Raw genomic sequence first — 6,524 nt, 5'->3', positions numbered from 1 at the left:
CAGTCCTGTAACTCATCATGCAGATTCCATTTGAGTTATCATGGTTTGTTTGTTTGTTTTTGTTTTTTGATGTTGTTTAATTCTAGCCTTCCACATAACTGAGTTTTCAGAGCTAGAAACCATGTATGGTGAACCAGTCATCATAAATGTTACACAATTTTATGTATTAGGTGCACAGAAGTTGCTGAAAAGCCTGAAGGGAAAGCAGATGGTTAAAAAAATACTCTGTCTTTGTGAATTTGGGATACTTTGCTATGAGAAATTACAGATTATTATTTTCCTTGTTATACCTTTAGTCGAACAGATGGCACGAGACAGGGAACAGGGATTCTAGACAGTTTCCATGGCAATTGTTGGAGAGCCCTGGCCTATTTGTAATGATGTGTAGTGTAGTATCTAGGGCGAAGGTGAAATTGTGGGGCTTCATTCTGCAACACCTACTGATTTTAAGCCATTCAGACGACATTTGTTGGGTCCGCATTGCCTAAAAATCAATGTCCTAGTTATTGGGGGTCAGGTGGGGAGAAAGATATCAAAGAAACTGAAGCATTGCCTTTTCTTTATAGACATTTGCTGTATTGAGTAAACTACATATGAATAACATAAGAACACTATACAAGATATAATGAAACCAGTAAACGTGTCATTAATATAGGATTTCTTTCTTTAAACAACTGCTGTCCAATTAAGCAGTGGCCAAACCACAATCCTTAAAAGCTGGGTGAATTATCAGCTTTACTTGTGGACTATATAAGAAGTATTATAGCCCTATGGCCGAGAGAATGGGTTCCCAGCAGACTGTCTGTGTTTAAATCCCGGTTCTGCTATTTGTTAGCAGGGTACCCTGTATTAGTTGTTGAACTTTGCTGTTTCCTGGTTTCCTCAACTATAAAAATGGGACTGACAATGGTATTTAGCTCATAGAGTTATTAAAAGAATAATGTAAGTTAACTGGGCACGGTGGCTCATGCCTGTAATCCCAGCATTTTGGGAGGCTGAGGTGGGCAGATCACCTGAGGTCAGGAGTTTGAGACCAACCTGACCAACATGGTGCAACACTGTTTCTACTAAAAATATAAACTTAGCTGGGCGTGGTGGCGCATGCCTGCCATCCCAGCTACTCGGGAGGCTGAGGCTGGAGAATCACTTGAACCCGGGAGGCAGAGGGTGCAGTGAGCCGGGATGGTGCCATTGCACTCCAGCCTGGGAAACAAGAGCAAGCCTCCGTCTCAAAGAAAAAAAAAAGAATAACATGAGTTAATGCATGAGAAAAGCTTAGCTCGGGTAGGTAATCAGTAGGTGTTGAGTATTAGCAAGAGGTAAAAGCCCTCAGTGTAAGTTCCTTCACTGATTTTCAAAAGGCAAGACGCATCTGAGCCGAAGTAAAGAAAGAGCAGAGTGGTTAAGATCATACTATTACCTAGTTGACAAGCAACTTCATCTCTCTGAGCCTCAGTTTCCTCATCTGTAAAACAGAGACTACTATACTCACCTCATGGAGAGAAGATGGACCCCTCACTGAAGATTTGGCTTGGATGTTGGGACTAATGATACACACACACACACACACACACATACATACACACACACACACACACACACAGAAGGTGTGAAAAGCTTTGTATTTCACACAGTAAGGCTTTCAGGGGGAAGTAAAGTGAGCTTCCAAGAGGTCCAAGAATGGTTTAAGGGAGTGGGAAATGGAGGCTGGCTTTGGGGTTTTGTGGAGGTGGGAGAGTGGGGCTGGACGAAGCTTCGCTCTTGCAGCTGGGTTTTCATGGATTGAATGTCCCACCAGCATCACAGGAGGGCGCACCTGTGCTCTTTCATCAGCTTGCCCAGATGTGGGGCAGAAGTGGGAGGGTCTGGTGGGGTTTGAAAGCTTTCACTGGCTAAACATCAAAAATGCTGGTGATTCTTTATCACACCTCCATAGAGCTTTGCTGTGAGGATTAAATGAGACTACACAGACGCTGTCTTTAATTTAGTAGCTGGTAAACAGTAAAGGCTCAATAAATGTTACCCTGTGAAATAGACTTTTTTTCTTAAAAAACTTCAACTTTTAAAATGTCTCCTAAAAAATACAAGAAGCAACACCTGTTTTTTCCTTGCTCTACTTGTTTATACTAGATTTGTTTTGAAACTTCAATATAATCTCTACATGTGAAGAAACAATTACCAGCAGTCCCCCAGCGATGAAAAAGCTGTGCACTAAGCATTCTGTTTTAAATTGATTGTCACTTGGAACACTCTTTCCCATAGAAACAATGTTATAAATAGAGTTAAGTTCCCAGAGGGACCCACAAATTCTTCCTAAAGTGTAACATAGCTAAAATAGTCCTTGACAGAGCAGGAAACTGAACCCTAGATCACCACCTGGACCTCTCAGAATCCCAGACTCCACTGGCTCAGGGTGACCCCGGGTGAGACGGGACCCCAGGATTTGTGGAAACCTCGACGAAGAGAAGCTGGCTGAGTAGGATGTGAACTGAGCACAGCGTGTTTGGTGGGAGCCCACTGGCAGTGATGACTGCACTTCCCAGCAATCCCTAATTCGGACTCTTGTTGAGCCTCAGATCTGCCCCACAGCCCTGTGGGGGGAGTGGGGCTTGTCCTTAAGGGAAGGGAAGCTCTTATTCGCAGCCATCCTAGGAAGAGGTCAATCCAAAGGCAGGAAATGAACTGTGGTGGGCCTTAGCCTAGGGCGAGGGGAAAACATGGTCCTTTTTCCTGGAGCTAGGGTCTGAGGCGTGGGGAGGCCTGGAGTGGGTGGTTGGGCAGAACTGACTCTGGTTACAGGGAAGATGCCAGGACCACGTCATGAGCCGGCTCAGGAACCCACCCTAAAATGGATGTGGGCCTATGTCAAGGAGGGAAGTTATTTTTTGGTGCTATCCCTCTAGTTTCTACCTCCACGTGCAATGGCAGAGCTTGGCTCTTCTGAGGTGTGGGGAATTATGGGAGGTGAGGTTGGGTGGAAGAGATGTCAGCAGCACCACGAAAGAGGGGATCTGAGGATGGAAGACGGCGAGCTTCAGAAGGGAAGAGCAGCAGGGTAGGCCCAGCTGAGGAGGCAAAGGACAGCCAGGGCACACTTGCAGAAGCAGAAAAACATCAGCACCTCACACAGCACTTATGATGTGCCAGAGACTTTTCCAGGCATTTTATAAGCACATTCAAACCTCTTAACCACCCTATGACACACTATTAGTACCCCCTTTTACAGATGGGGAAAACGAGGCATGGAGAAGTTAAATAACCTGCTCAGTATCACACAGCCAGTAAGTGACGGAGCCAGAAATTAAGCATTGGCAACTTGCCTCCTGAGGCTGGGGTCTTAACCACATCGTTTATTCTCTTCCATACACAATCATTCACCAGGGACAGCCCCAGAAATATTAATACACGGAAAGGCATTGAATCATACACAAACGAAGTTAGCGAATTAGGGCTTTTTAACATAGCAAGTTCTATGTGTATAAAGTATATGAGGCGAACAATAAAACCCCTTTTGTCAAATCTGAAAATTTCTAAATAACTTACTTTATGTTTAGGAGCACTGTTGTCTTACAGGCACTTCTGGCTGGAATATACGTCTTTACATATCCAATGTTTCTATGTACCTATCCTTTTAAAAACACACTCAAGGGTCTACATGCATGTCTAACTGGTAAGGATTTTCTTTTTTAACAATCATCATCTGGCTGGAATTTTTAACTAAACCAATGTCAGCTGAGTGATACTATGTTTTTGTGAAAGCATTATCGAGAGGATTCCTAGAATAGTTCATTATTAATGTTCCTCTGACAACATGCCACAAAGGATTTTAAAGACTTCTGATGCTCATTCTCTTAAAACCATTTTCTTTACCTACTATTCATATAAACACCCATCAAAAGCCTCATATTGTTTCATTAACTGCAATCTTGTCACTCAATCTTTCAGTAACCAGTGATATAAGTCATGAGGTGACTTGCCTACTTGTTAGAACCATTTTTTTTTTTTTTTTTGAGATGGAGTCTCGCTCTGTTGCCCAGACTGGAGTGCAGTGACGTGATCTTGGCTCACTGCAAGCTCTGCCCCCTGGGTTCAAGAGATTCTCCTGTCTCAGCCTCTCAAGTAGCTGGGACTACAGGCGCCTGCTGCCACGCCTGGCTAATTATTGTATTTTTAGTAGACACGGGGTTTTACCATATTGGCCAGAGCTGCTGGTCTCAAACTCCTGACCTTGTCATCTGCCTGCCTCAGCCTCCCAAAGTGCTGGGATTACAGGTGTGAGCCATGGTGCCTGGCCAGAACCAGATTGAAATGTAATATCCCAGGTCGTAAGTTCAGATCTTACTTCCTCCTGTGGTTTCTGCGCCCACAGGTGATGGTCTGAAGAAGAAAGGCGTTTGGAAAAGGGAAAGTTAGCGTAAGCACAGAACTCACTTCCACATCAACTGATTGGGTGGTCTATGTTTGATAACGATGACGACGCCTGGCACCTGGTAAGCAATTATTTATTACTATTATTAAATCATCAAATAGCTATTATTAGTATTCCCTTTGGGGTCAGTGCTCTCTACTTTGTGGCTGTAGAGATCTTTGTTTGTTTCATTTACTGCAGAATTGCAAGTGCCTCTTAGAATAGTACCTGTCACATAATAGGGACTGAATAAATATTTGTTGAATGTTAGTTAACATAGCTTTACACCAACCTAATCTACTTATGCATGGGGCAATTTGTGGACAGCAGGGTTATCTTTACCTCATTTTCTTTCTTTGATCCCATTTAAGTTCAGGTCTGCCCAAGTCCTGACCTCTGACTATATCCAGTTTTCATCTGTGCTCCTTCCTTTTGGACTTTCAAATTAATCCTGATCTTCTTGGTTTGACCAGGGTATCCTAGAACGAGTGACACTCTGTTCTTTTCCTGCCTGGTTACTTAAGGGAGATAATCCTGCCCTACCTCTCACCTTGAGAACAAACTCTACCTCCAGCCTCACTGATTTTTTTCAAATATTTATCAACTACATAGCAGGCAATCTGCTAGGCTCTGGGGACACAAAGAAGAAGAAGAAAGGCAGGCTCCCTAGCCTTTGTGGGATTGGGCTGTAATTTGTTTTCTTAATATATTAATACCCATAAGTGGGAAGGATCAAAGCCAGGTTCATCCAATCAACAGGTTGCAGAGCCATGAAGAGAGAGAATACGGCCACACTGATTAGGCACCCAGCCTGGCTTCCTGACAAATAGCCTCACCAAAGCAAGTGACCCCCCCGACCACTACCCTCTCTCCTCTCTCTCTCCTTGCTTGTCTTCCGGCTGCACCCCTTTCCCATTCTGAATTGTCCAGGTTATGTGTCATGGACCATGATAGAATGACTCATCTTTTCAGAGGGCACCTGTCTGCATCAGACTCCACATATTGGGTTGCTATGTCTTGAGTTGCTAAAATAAGAATCAGAATGTTCTCATTCTTTGCTCTCTGTGAGTCAAGCCTTGGCCACCAGAAAAGCCTTGGTTGCCCCAAAGAACTTGGAGTCAGCCGGTCACAGTGGCTCACACCTGTAATCCCAGCACTTTGGGAGGCCGAGGCGGGTGGATTACTGGAGGCCAAGAGTTCAAGACCAGCCTGGCCAACATGGTGAAACCCCGTCTCTACTAAAAATACAAAAAACATTAGCCAGGCATGGTGGCACGTGCCTGTAATCCCAGCTACTCAGGAGGCTGAGGCATGAGAATTGCTTGAAACTAGGAGGAGGCAGTTGCAGTGAGCCAAGATTGTGCCACTGCACTCCAGCCTGGGTGACAGAGACTCTGTTTCAAAAAAAAGGAGAACTTGGAGCCAATAGGGCAGAATTGTCCTCCTTTGACCTAGAAGGCTATTGTATTTATGTTCCTCAGGAGGCAAAGGGAAGATGAGAAAAGGAGCTAATGATCATTCTACGTTTACCTGTGTCTGTGGGCACTGTATGACAATTACTTTTAGACAGACGCAATGTCTTTCCCCTAAACTGGTGGTTCTACAACATTACAGAATGCCCTGGAAGGCTTGTTAACATACAGATGGCTGCGACCAACTCCCAGACCAGGTTTTTTTGTTGTTTTTTTTTTAGATGGAGTCTCACTCTGTCGCCCAGGCTGGAGTGCAGTGGTGCAATCTAGGCTCACCGCAACCTCTGCCTCCCGGGTTCAAGCAATTCTTGTGCCTCAGCCTCCCAAGTAGCTGGGACTACAGGTGCCCGCCACCATGCCCAGCTAATTTTTTGCATTTTTAGTAGAGATGGGGTTTTGCCATGTTGGCCAGGCTGGTCTTGAACTCCCGACCTCAGGTGATCTGCCCGCTTCGGCCTCCCAATGTGCTGGGATTACAGGCATGAGCTACCGTGCCTGGCCCAACTCGCAGTCTGTGATCCAGTGGCTCTAGAGTGGGACCTGAGAGTTTGCCTTTTAAACAAATTTCCAGCTGCTGCTGCTGCTGCTGGACAGGAGACTACATAATCCTCAACAATCCCACTGTTTCCATTGTTCCCTAAATA

This window comes from Hylobates moloch, unplaced genomic scaffold (genome assembly GCF_009828535.3).
Source record: "Hylobates moloch isolate HMO894 unplaced genomic scaffold, HMol_V3 SCAFFOLD_19, whole genome shotgun sequence".
Classification (NCBI taxonomy): Eukaryota; Metazoa; Chordata; class Mammalia; order Primates; family Hylobatidae; genus Hylobates; species Hylobates moloch.
The sequence above is the reverse complement of the archived record's forward strand: the minus strand, read 5'-3'. Positions refer to the sequence as shown.